This window comes from Triticum dicoccoides, chromosome 6B, assembly GCF_002162155.2.
Source record: "Triticum dicoccoides isolate Atlit2015 ecotype Zavitan chromosome 6B, WEW_v2.0, whole genome shotgun sequence".
Classification (NCBI taxonomy): domain Eukaryota; kingdom Viridiplantae; phylum Streptophyta; class Magnoliopsida; order Poales; family Poaceae; genus Triticum; species Triticum dicoccoides.
In genome coordinates this window covers 110,395,214-110,407,542 of record NC_041391.1, presented here as the reverse complement: position 1 = coordinate 110,407,542, position 12,329 = coordinate 110,395,214, and positions in this window count along the sequence as shown.

Sequence of the window (12,329 nt, the reverse complement as noted above, 5' to 3'; positions counted from 1 at the left end):
ATTCAATTCATGTGTTTGGATGAATATAAGAGATGAGCTAATTATTTATGACGGGACCACCAGTCATGCTCACATAGTCATGCATGCAAGGGGTGGCCATTTGATTAGACCAATTTGGTTGGGTGGAATGGTTCAGCATCTTCAAGGCATATTCTCTTTTTTTTACTCGAACCATTAATGTGCTTTATAACCAAACATGTCTATTTTCTGAATGATCCCAACCCATTCATGACCACCCTTGCAACCAAACGCACGTCATCTTACGAAAACCAAATAATCCCACAATACTAAGGTGCGGTGCATTAACTTCTACCTCGTTTCTTGTTTCTTCACATATCAACCAATAAGAATCCAATGATATACTTTTTGTGACATAGTAACTCATATTTAGTTAGTCAAATGGATGCCTAGAACTACGTGCAGGCCCTATAAACCGAAATGCCTACAAATAAAAAACTGAGACGGAGAGGGTACTTCAGCATGTATCTTTTTAGATCAATATAGTCGGGATTCACCAAGGAGCAAAACCATGTGGTAGGCTGCTCCTGTCGTGTTGGCGTAGCAAGTCAAGCAGGGTCATTCCGCACACGAAATGGCGACACACTTAACAGGACCCCTTTGGTAGACATGTGGCTCATCCACCGTCTTGTTCCACGTGTGATGCACCAAATTACAGTTCGGAGCAGCGGTTGGAATTGGAGGCAACCCGGTCATAGCGCCGCAGTAGTAGAAAATGAGTGATGAGGGGTCAAATCACAAAGCCCCGCCTTTCCCACATTAAGCTGGACGGATGAAGCAACCATAATTTCACTCTAGCGCGCAAGAGCATAAAGAAAAGAGAAAACAATGATGCATGCGACAGCTACCTAGGGCACCCTAGGGTAGGGGTCTCCACTACAGATCTTTTTTTTGAAAGCGCCTCCACTACAAATCGGCTTCTCCTTCGTCCTCTTGAAGAAAATCGATGATGAGTGGGGCAGTAGGGTTTGTAGGAGTACTACGGCTTGCGGGGCCACATCATAGTAAACGGGTTCGAGTGATCGAGTCGACGCCTTAAATATATGTGGGCCGCTTGGTTTTACGGGAACGAGGCAGCATTTTGGGTTCGGGGACTAGTGGAGATATAACACGTACAAAAAATTGTGGATGTAGGTTCGATCGAAAGGCAATGATGCATGGGCCCTGCATTTTGATATACCCTGGGCCGCGTGAAATTTGCTACTCTACTCAAAACTAGTAAGGTACACATGTATTGAATGCATGAGATTTCGAAACCAAATTATGAATAAATACACACTATAGCATGTAAAGCTTTGAGTCATATGTGGATGATGTAGATGTTCGTTTAGTTCTTATAGTTCATCTCATTCAAAATCAATTAGTTTTATAAAAATGTTAAGATTCATGGGGTTGTGCATTGTAAATCATAAAGTAAAAAACAAATAATGGCAATTCATTTAGAAAAAAGTAATCAATTATGATACAGAAGATTCTAGAACAAAGGAGAAGTGCTTGTGTTTTGAGGTTTGTGCATTATGCTTAAGTTCAACCATGGAGTCTTCTAAATTGTACATCTGGCAGATCTGGTGGAATGTTGATGATATCCAACGACCAGTAGTGCTCGGATTTGCCCATCTCTGCACTGTCGGGTTAGCTTCATCCAACGACCATCTTTCAAAGTTATTGGCATACTATATAGTTCTTTTGCCATAGTTGCATGTTTTGGAAGAAAGCTACTAGTGGGTTGTACTATCTATTTAGGAATAGAAGATGCATACGTGGAAGTTGTAGGGAAAGAGATGACATGGAGCATCTCAATTCCTATGAGTAGGGATTGGAAGAGATGTCATTTGGTTCACATCATAGGAACTTTTCTATTGAATCTAGAGATGACATGTATCTCAATTCCTATGAGGAGGGATTAGTAAAGAGATGTAATTTGGTTTATATCATAGGAACTTTTCTATTGAATAAACGCTAATGTTTATTTTCCTTTGAAATTAAGGGAGTATAGGAATCCATTCATATGAACCAAGTGGCTCTAAAGCTATAGAAATGATATCATGTTTATTTCCTTTGAAATGTAGAGTATATGAATCTATTCCTATGAACCAATTGGCTCTAAAGGAAAAAACTCCTATAAAAATCATATCATATAGAGTTCCTATGATATTCCACGACACTAAAGGATGGTTGAAATTGCTGCAGGTGATACGATGGTCTTTCTTTGTAGACTGCTCACCCATCTTTATAGTTACCTATCGAAGATGAATGAAATTATATATACAGGGTATTCTACATGTGCAATTTGGAACACGAAAACTCGGTAAAAGTTTGCGAGGTTCTAATTTTCAATAAAGCTATATGCACTGCATTTCAGAACGGAGGGAGCATACGGCAGTTGCTAACAATCACGTGGAAGATTTGTGTGTAGGAGGAGTGGCTGTTCTTTTAAATGACATGGCAAAACTAACACTGTCGGATGCCGATCTAACGGTTCTTACGGCGTTCGTCAGGAAAAGGCTTGTGGCGAATGTTTGTCGGATAATGATTTACAGACACATGCATTGCATTGATACGTGCCCCCCTCTCTCTCACGCACACGCACCCTCACGAGTCACGACTCTCCCGAATCCTCTTGCAGACTCGCACATCGCACCCATCCTCTGTCTGCAGGTAGACGTCACACACATATGTGCTCTTCACACCCTACCCTCAGAACTTCTAAAAAACAAAAGACGGCGCGCACATTTTATTTTAGCTCACACGTCACACACTTATACTATTACTCTTGTGGCGAAGATTCATTGGGCATAGTATATATTGTACTCTCACGAAGAGAAGAGGTGCACGCACGCACTAGTTCTCTCACACCCACTCGCGGGTACACGTAGGAGCGCATTTTTTGAAGCCGGTACAAAAAAATCACTCCACTATAAATAAAAGCAGGAGCCTTAGCACTTGATTTACTAGGGTTCCTCTCGTTCACTTTCTCATGCTCTCCAGATCTAAGCAAGACATAGGTGGCCACACACTCTCTCTCAGCTCACGGCTGGTCACAAATCCGGCCGGACAACCTCGACCGGGGCAGGGGGTGTAGGTGCATCATTCACGCTGTCGGCGGCGGCGAGGGAGGAGACCAAAGGCTGCCTACGCGTCCCGGTCGGCGGCCATGCCGTTCTCTCCGAGAGAGTGCCGGCTCGGGAGGGCCTCCGACCCCTTCTTCCTCCCTGCGGTATTGTGGCCAAGGTGTGGCCCCCCGGCGCCGTCTTTTCCACATGCCGACGACCCTCAGGTATATATTCCTTCGAAACCTGCCTTGCTCTACTCCCCCAGCTCTTCCCCCTTCGTGTGGATCCTTTTCTACTCCCATCCGCTGTTACAAAGCCACCTAGACTTCTACTATTATTAGAAGTAAAGCTAGTTCGTACAGTGAACTCAAAGCGTTCGTTCAAACAGGGAAGAAAGTGGGAAAGTTGTAGCATAAATCTAGGACTTCGTTCTAAGAGGAAACGGGGGAAAGTAGTAGTATGTGTCACTGTATAAATAACCGTATTTCGTATTTGCGCAAATAGGGATGTCTGTCTCCATATTGTTTCTGGATGTCTATCTCCATTTAGTTTCTATCCGCGCAATCAAAAGCACACTCCTTAGTTTTAGTACAACTGCGCAAAATGAGATGGCTACCCCTCGTTGCCGTCGTCTAACCTCCCGTCTTCAAGGTATCCCTACATTGGTAGTAACTAAGGTAGAATGACCAACGCAAACTAAAAGAACCTAATTCGTACATTTTACTTCCTGATTGCAGTGCAGGGACGAGCGAAAACAACTGCATCCTAGTCCGGAATGCACTTTCTACCAGTTCATCCATGGACCAAGGACTAGCTGGCACGGCTGCACGGCGGTTTTTTGGATAGGTGCACGGACAAGAGGCACTGTGGTCTGCTTATTTCTGCAAATAGCGGTGCTTAAATTTAGTGGAATGCACAAGCAATTCAGGTGGTCAGTACACTGCATGGTATAGTTCAGCATTCCAGCTGAGACACCAATTATAATTGGTTATTCTGGAATGAGAGAACCTAACCCTGGATGGTGGCAACAAGAAAAAGCCAGAGTGAACTCAAGGAAATTTAAGCCTGCTGGGAGGCCCTTTGCTCAGAGAAGCCTTGCTTGTTTTTTCCTGATTTGTAAACCTTCTCACAACTTTGTCTTTTGTTGTGAACTAGTATATGTTTGTTATGTTCTATGAATCATTGAGATGTATAAAATTGCTTAACTTATGCTTTTCAAGATTTTTATGAAGACGAGTTTAATTGTGAGTGTTCCACATGAGCGGTGGACTAGCGTGTGAACGTTTGGAATTTATTACATTCTGGCCTCAATTAACCGCATGAACCACTCTAACAAGATACATAGTAGTTGCTTATATGTCAGACAGCAGATTGTTGATTGTTAGCTGGTCGATAGCCTAGTGTTGAAGCGAGCTGAGCCAATGTGCCGTGTTTTGCACAACTGCTTACAAGTGGGGTAGCACCAACAGTGTTTACAAGTACTTGTGTATACATCGGCGCACAGTTCTCGAACGAGTGCTCTATTTCATCAAAACACACACTGCTCATATGATAAACCGTTACAACTTATGTCTTACCATGCCATATTCATGAAAAAACTAGTGAGGACGCATCTGTTTCGGCAACAATTACGGTGGTTCTCACATGATTCACGGGCACACAAAAGTAGCAGTAGTTCCCATAGACGGATTCAAACAGAGCACTAGCCCCAGATGGGTCGATAACAGGCAAGGTTCGCATAATTAGACACAATCCAAACTACTATTAAACACTAGCTGGGGCAACTATTTCATGCCTCGATCTAATTTGGGCTGGACACAAGACGGACCTTGCCATGAACATCATCAAGGACGTCCCACAGCAGCTCAATCCTGTGAGCCTTCATGAAGACAACCTTGTGGCCTTGCCACTGATAAACTTGTTTGTGGAGGCGTGCCACGTCATCTTCCTGCGTAAGCTTGACAAGAACAGTATGCCTCACAAAAGAAGGAGTAGATTTCAACTTCTTGTGCTTCCGTACACCCTGGACAACAGGCCTGACAACAGTGAGGCTGGAATACAACTCTTCATTGGTATAACCGCAAACGGCTTCCAGGATCCAACAACCTAAGAACTCTGTTTTCCCAGTGCGTATATTCAGGTCGTCCGCCTCATAGCGAGTGACATGCACAACCATACAATCCTTGTCTGCATCAGGGCTCTAATTGAAACAGAAACAAATTCTGAATTACTTTTCAATATAAGAACCCCAAGTTATTTAAACCACTATGCATAGCATGGCATCAAAGCTAATAAAATTTTGCATTATTAATCACCACATACTTCCTTTTCTAAAAAAATCACCACATACTTAGATGAAAAACCACAATCGAGATCGGCAAAGAAGGAAATCACCTTGGGCAGCTCAGTGGGGGGGGACTCATCGTCGAAGGGGGAAAACTGCTCCTGCAGTGCCACGGGGGCTGTAACCTCAAACGGGGCGTTGACCATCTCAGTAGTGGCTGTGAGCGTATCTGGGGTCGGCTCGGTGGTTGCCTCCATCTTCTTGGAGCTCTCTGTCTCGTGGGGATCAGCCTCCCGCGTCTGCTCCAATATCGGCAGATCTTTGCCTGGTTCTCCTTGGTCCATCATGAAACTGACGAATACTAGGAGACCACTGAAAGGAAAACACAATCGCAATGACAATGAAACAAAAAAGAGAGTGAGGATCAGTTACTGCTTTGCAAGAGTTCTTTTTTTTCCTCTGAACGAAAATATACCAACATCACGGATCCGCTTACCTTCCCTTCGTTGGGTGAGAAGAACAGTGCCATATGCGAGTGTTGCCTTTCTTGAAGACAGTGAGGGAGAAGGCGATTCATCGAGGAGTGAAATGATGGTTGCTTTGTCCGTCAAACTTAGACTGCGGGGAGGTGGGGTTTTGTGATACGACGTCTCGTTACTGCCACGCTATGACCGGGGTGACTCTCCGCCTGCATACTGCCTGCTAATTTGGTGGATGGCATTTGGGCCCGCGCGCTGCATGGCCCGCATGTCGGTGAACAAAAGTATAACGACATTCAATAGAGGGAGACGTTTCAATGACCTAGGAGGAGCCAAAAGCGGTAGAGTGTCTCCACTGTACTAGTAGTAATTGTTTTTCTCGCTAACTGTAGAGTGTCTCCACTGTACTAGTAGTAATTGTTTCTCTGGGCCCAAGACAAAACAGCCAATCCACACTAGTAAATAGTAAAATCAATTCAAAAGGCGCTACCCACACCCAGCACAACGCCCCCCTCCCCCACAAAAAAAACCCTGGGTGCTCTTCTTCCTCCTCGCTCCCACCCACCTCACGTCAGCTCATTCCTACAGAAAACCCCAGCTCCCCTTCTTCCTCACTCCTACAGAAAACCCCCAGCTCCCCTTCTTCTTCGCTCGCACTACAACTAGACTCGTCATTCTATACTCTGCTAAAATCCGGGAGTGCGACGCGACGCCCTCGAGGAAAATGGAGTCGGCTAACCCCAGCGCCAAGAAGATGAGGCTCCCGCCAGCGGCGACGCCTCTTGTAGATCCCGCACCCAGCAGCGCGGGGAGAAGTGGCGACCCCGCCCCCACCGGATCCCAGGAACCCGTAGAATCTCGGGTGGACCGCATCAGCGATCTCCCGGACGCCATCCTTGGGGAGATCATCTCGCTTCTCCCCACCAAGGATTGTTGCCGCACCCAAGTCCTCTAAATTCGGTGGCCCTCTATGGCGCGCCGTGCCCCTTAATCTCGACTGTCGTCGACTATCTCTCTTCAATGATTTTGAAATCCCCAGAGCCTTCATGTCCTCCCACCAGGGCTCCGTTCAAAGCCTCTGCATCCTGTCATGCTACCTGAGCAAGCATACAATGCCCTGCAAGGTGGACGCCTGGCTGAAATCCCCTGAATTCACAGAACTACGGCTGCTTGAGTTCTACTATTCCCTTGGAAATCACATACCACATACAGAACGCCATGAACTTGGGCCCTCAGCACTGATGTCCATCTCACGGTTTTCCTCCTCTCTCCAAACCGCCACCTTTGCGCTGTGCTACCTTCCAGACAATCTGGTACTAAACCTTCGACTCCCATTTCTCAAGAAACATTCACTTGTGCGGGTTCGTATATCGGAGGCCTCATTGCACAGCACCATCCACTCCAGTTGCCCTACGCTGGAGTGCTTGGTGCTTGTTTTTACAGTTAGAATCGGTTGTCTCCAAATAAAGTCGCCTAACCTTGTAAGAATTGGAATTTCTTTTGACGGAAGGCAGCTCATCATCCAATTTGGCCATTCACTTCAAAGGTTGATCCTTGATTCTAGTTATTCACCGTTGCAAATAACCGTCCTCTCTGCGCCTAAACTGGAGACCTTGGGTGTAATACATGATCTTTGTGGTCATTTCAATATGGTGTTTGGCTCCACAGTTCTTCAGATACTTTATATTATCATCTACACTTGTAACCATATGCTACATTTTAAATTTCTGCGCATAATTTATATATCATCTTGGAGTACACATTTTGTACTAATATTATGTTCTATGCTCATTGAAGAGTTTCTCCATGGATGGCCTATCACTGGTGCTAGATTCTGTCAAGATCTTATATATCCGAATGAATAGTTTTGATCTGAACAATATTATTGGCTTGCTGAATGCTTTACATGTCTAGAGAAGTTGTATATATAGGTAATAATTTCACGCACATTGGAAGCCCGCATATAGTGTACTAGAATTAACCGTTCAGCTGTTACTCTTTCGACATTCTTCTTTTAGACCTTAACTGTTTTCAATTTTCATGTCTATTTAGGCAACAGGACAGGGTAAGAAAGTTATAACCAATCGGTGGATTCGTAAGCATCGGCATTTTCTCACTTCTCATGAGATTCGATTGAAGACAATAACGCTAGAACAATATGTAGTCAACCGTGCAAACACAAGATTTGTCACATTCTTCCTGCTGAATGTGAGGTTACTATTGTCCATCAGGCTTAAGTTTATCAGTAGCATGGTTTTGACGGACGGGTATGTCGAAGAGCAAAAAAAGGAGTTTCAGGTGGGCAAAAGAGCTTCTAAACATGCCGGGCTTCTATTTACAACATATTGTGGTCATAATCCAATAAATTTTACGATCCAGGATGTTCATTCTATGGACCTGACCGATCCAGGATGTTGTTGCCCTTTTCAATCTGGGGTTTTTTGTAAACCTGATGAACAATTTGTAAGCTGGAGTTAGATGTTCCTGCCCTTTTCAACTCGGCTGTGACTGTCATATTTTCTTTGAAACAAGGCAAATGGCTTGCCATTCGTTTAATTTAGAGTGAAATATTGTAACAAATCACAACCAAGGGAAATAACATCACTCACGTCGGCTGCTTGAGCTCACTGTGCTTTACAGAAGCCAAGTGACTAGCCCCCACCACCCCCACCAGTCAACCCTCGTACTCCCCTCCGCCTGCGACTGGACCGGCGCATCTTCAATGGCTCCTGTTCGTTCCGTCCGAGGCCTCGCCGTCGTCCTCCGCCTTGCGGCCTTGGTTCGCTAGCAGTGCGCGGTGCACCACCCTCTTGCATTGTCAACGTCGTCAACAACCGAGAGGAACAAGGAGATGACTATATGTGGAGAGGATGACAGTAGGGACCCACCAGCATCATGGCAGCACACAAGCAAGTGCCTCTATAGTACAAGCCCAAAAATATGATTCCTCCTAATGGTTGGACATCTGGGGCTCACGCCATCGTCAACGTAGTCAATAAACGAGAGAATTACACTACGAGCGGCTCACACCAGGGACCCAGCAAGTCGCGTAGTTTTTTTTTGAGGAACAAGCAGTTTTTTTAGACAATGAGGAACAAGCAGTTGTTATTTATACTAGTTTTAGCGATGGATCAGGGTAACAACGGGGCTGTGCGGGGGCTGTGGCCCGTCTAGCCAGTGTTTTATTTATGTTTACCACATCATGAGCCTAGTTGTGTTTTTTTCTTGCTGAAAATCTCTAGCCTAGTTTTTTTTAAAGAAATACCCAAACAAGGCCTACTTGCTTTATCGGCCCTGCTGGGCTGCAAATGTTTCAAGACAAGAGTTTCATTCGGTTTGCCCAGAAATAGCCTGTACATTTTTGAAATACATCAAACCAGGAATTAGTTTCATTTTTCTCATTACAAGATCTTAAATTCCATTGATTTTTATGCGTGGACAATTATTTTGATTTTATATTTATATAAATTATTTTTCAAAATAGTTTGAATGTGAATCAATATTTCTGGATTAAAAACAGTTGACCGCACCGAAATATGCAAAATTTCGTATACTTTTTAATCGTGGCCACAATATGGGGTGTAATGCTAACAAAAAGAAGATGGGGTCCAAAAAAAAATCTAAAGAATTAGCAAATGGGTTGTACATTATTAGAAATAATGGTAGATGGGTTGTATGCTGTTTTCCACAGATTTGAGGCTGACTTGTGCGCCTACTACAGGTTGACGCGTATGCTTTCGTAAAAAAAAGGTTGACGCACACGCAACTCCCTCTCAACTTAGTCAACACACGAGAGAAGTGACTGCTGGATATCCATCCAATGGCTGTCGTGCTTCTTCAATCTCTGCTCTTCATGATCCAGCCGCTCAAATAAGCGCCGGCGGGACTGCCTGCTCCCTCCTCCCGCGGCCGGCTATGCTGCCGCACAGGCCTCACGGCCCGACCGTACTCCCATCGCTGGCCTAGCCATCCCTCTACTCACCCACACATGCTGTTATTCTCCGACGACGGCAGAGGAACCAGTAAACCCTCGTAATCCTCCGCGTGGGAAACAACTGCCGAGTATTCCCTGGCTCCGTGTCGTTCCCTTCCTAGGCCCCGCCCTGGTGCTCTCGGCGCGACCTGGTCAACGTGGTCAATGAACGACATCCATCGGAAGTGGACTGTACGTGGAGAGGCTGAAAGTTGGGTCCACGGCCGCACGCAAGGAAATGCCTCCTTATTACGCGCAAAATAATGATTCCTCCACCTGACAGCTAGGACCCACAGGAAGGGCCTCTGTATTTCGTGAAAAAACGTTCCCCCCGCTGACAGGTCGGACCCACCAGCTATATCTTTGCGCGCAAGGAAGTGCCTCCTTATTACGCCCAAAAAAGTGAATACTCCCTGCTAGCTGGGACCCACCATATTGTTGGGCTGACTTGTGGGCCTACTAAGTTGACGGGGTCAGAGGGCTTTGTCAACTTACTCAATACTCCAGTGACCGTATGATGTCCATCCAACGGCCATACGGCTTCTTCAACCTCTGGTCTTCTTGCTCTAGCCGCCAAAAGCAGCACCGGTCATGCCGCCTGCTCCTGCCTCCCGTTGCCGGCTGTGCTACCGCCTTCTCCTGTCTCCCGTGGCCCGGCTCTGCGTCGTCCCCTTCCTAGGCCTCGCCGTCGTCCACCGCCGTGGTGCTCTCGGCACGGCGTGGTCAATGTGGTCAATGACCGACTTCCATCGGAAGAGTACTGTACGTGGAGAGGCTGACAGCTGGGTCTACGGCAGCCGCAAGGAAGTGCCTCCTTATTATGCGGAAAATAATTATTCCTCCACCTGCCAGCGGGGACCCACGGGCCATCAATATTTTGCGAAATATATCATTTCCCCCTGACTGCTGGGACCCACCGGACGGGCCACCGTATTTCGCGAAAAAAAATCCCCCCCGCTGTCAGCTCGGACCCACCAGAAGTGCCTCCTTATTACGCACAAAAAAAATGAATACTCTCCCGGCTAGCTGGGACCCACCTTTGTGGGAGGCTGTCTTGTGGGCCTACTAAGTTGACGGGGACGGAGGGCTTTGTCAACTTAGTCAATATGAACGATACTAGCTCCAGTGACCGTACGATGTCCATCCAACGGCCATAGTGCTTCTTCAACCGCTGGTCTTCTTGCTCCAGCCGCCCAAACCAGCGCCGGTTGTGCCTCGTGCTCCTGCCTCCCGTGGCCGGCTGCGATGCGGCGGAGGCCTCACCGCCCCCTACTACTCCCACCGCTGGCCAGGCCTTCCCTTTACTTACCCACACACCCTGTTATTCTGCGGCGACGGCAGCCTCACACCGCAGCGAACCAGTGAACCCTCGTACTCCTCTACGCGTGGGCATCCACTACCGCGTCTTCCCTGGCTCCGCGTCGTCCCCTTCCTAGGCCTCGCCCTCGTCCACCGCCCTGGTGCTCTCGGCGCGGCGTGATCAACATGGTCAAGGAACGGCTTCCATCGTACATGGATTGTACGTGGAGAGGCTGACAGCTGGGTCCACGGCCGCAGCAAGGAAGTGCCTCCTTATTACGTGCAAAATACTTATTCCTCCACCTGGCAGCGGGGACCCACCGGACGGGCCACCATATTTCATGAAAAAACGTTTCCCCCCTGACTGCTAGGACCCACCAGCTACACCTTCGCACGCAAGGAAGTGCGTCCGCGCAAAAAAAAACGATTCGCCCCCCTGACTGCTGGGACCCACCAGCTACATCTTCGCATGCAAGGAAGTGCGTCCGGGCAAAAAAAAACAATTCCCCCCCTGACTGCTGGGATCCACCAGTTACATCTTTGCACGCAAGGAAGTGCCTGACAGTCGGGACCCACCTGGTCGAAGCGTATGTAGCATTGTCGTTCTGGTCGCGAACGTGTACGTACATACTGGTCGATGTAGAGACGCGCACGTGTCGTAGATGTAGAGGCGCGCACGTGTCATAGTAGAGGCACGCACGTAGCATGTACACGTACGTACAGCGGCGAGGGTGCAAGAAAGAAAATACGGCCATGTACGTACATACGGGCAGGGTCTCTAACGCCTATCGCGCATACGTACATGGATGGGTCGGAACAGAGAAACAACGTCGTCGTCGTGTTCATGGGGATCCAACCGGCTGGGTCGGAACGGAATGCATGGTCGTGTTCATCGGGAGGGCTTGGACGGAACAGGCGATGGAAACGAGGCCTGGCGTACCGCACAACGGAGGAAATGGACCTCCTATGGTTTAAATGGGGGTCCTGTTGATCGGGAGGGGTGTGGCGTACCGCAAAACGGACGAAACGGACCTCCCACGGTCGAAACGGGGGTCCTGTTGATCGGGAGGGGTGTGGCGTACGGCAAAACAGAGGAAACGGATCTCCTACAGTCGAAACGGGGGTCCTGTTGATCGGGAGGGGTGTGGCGTACTGCAAAATGGACGAAACGGACTTGTGTTGGAGCGCTACGGTCGAAACGGCGGTCCTGCTCATTGGGAGGG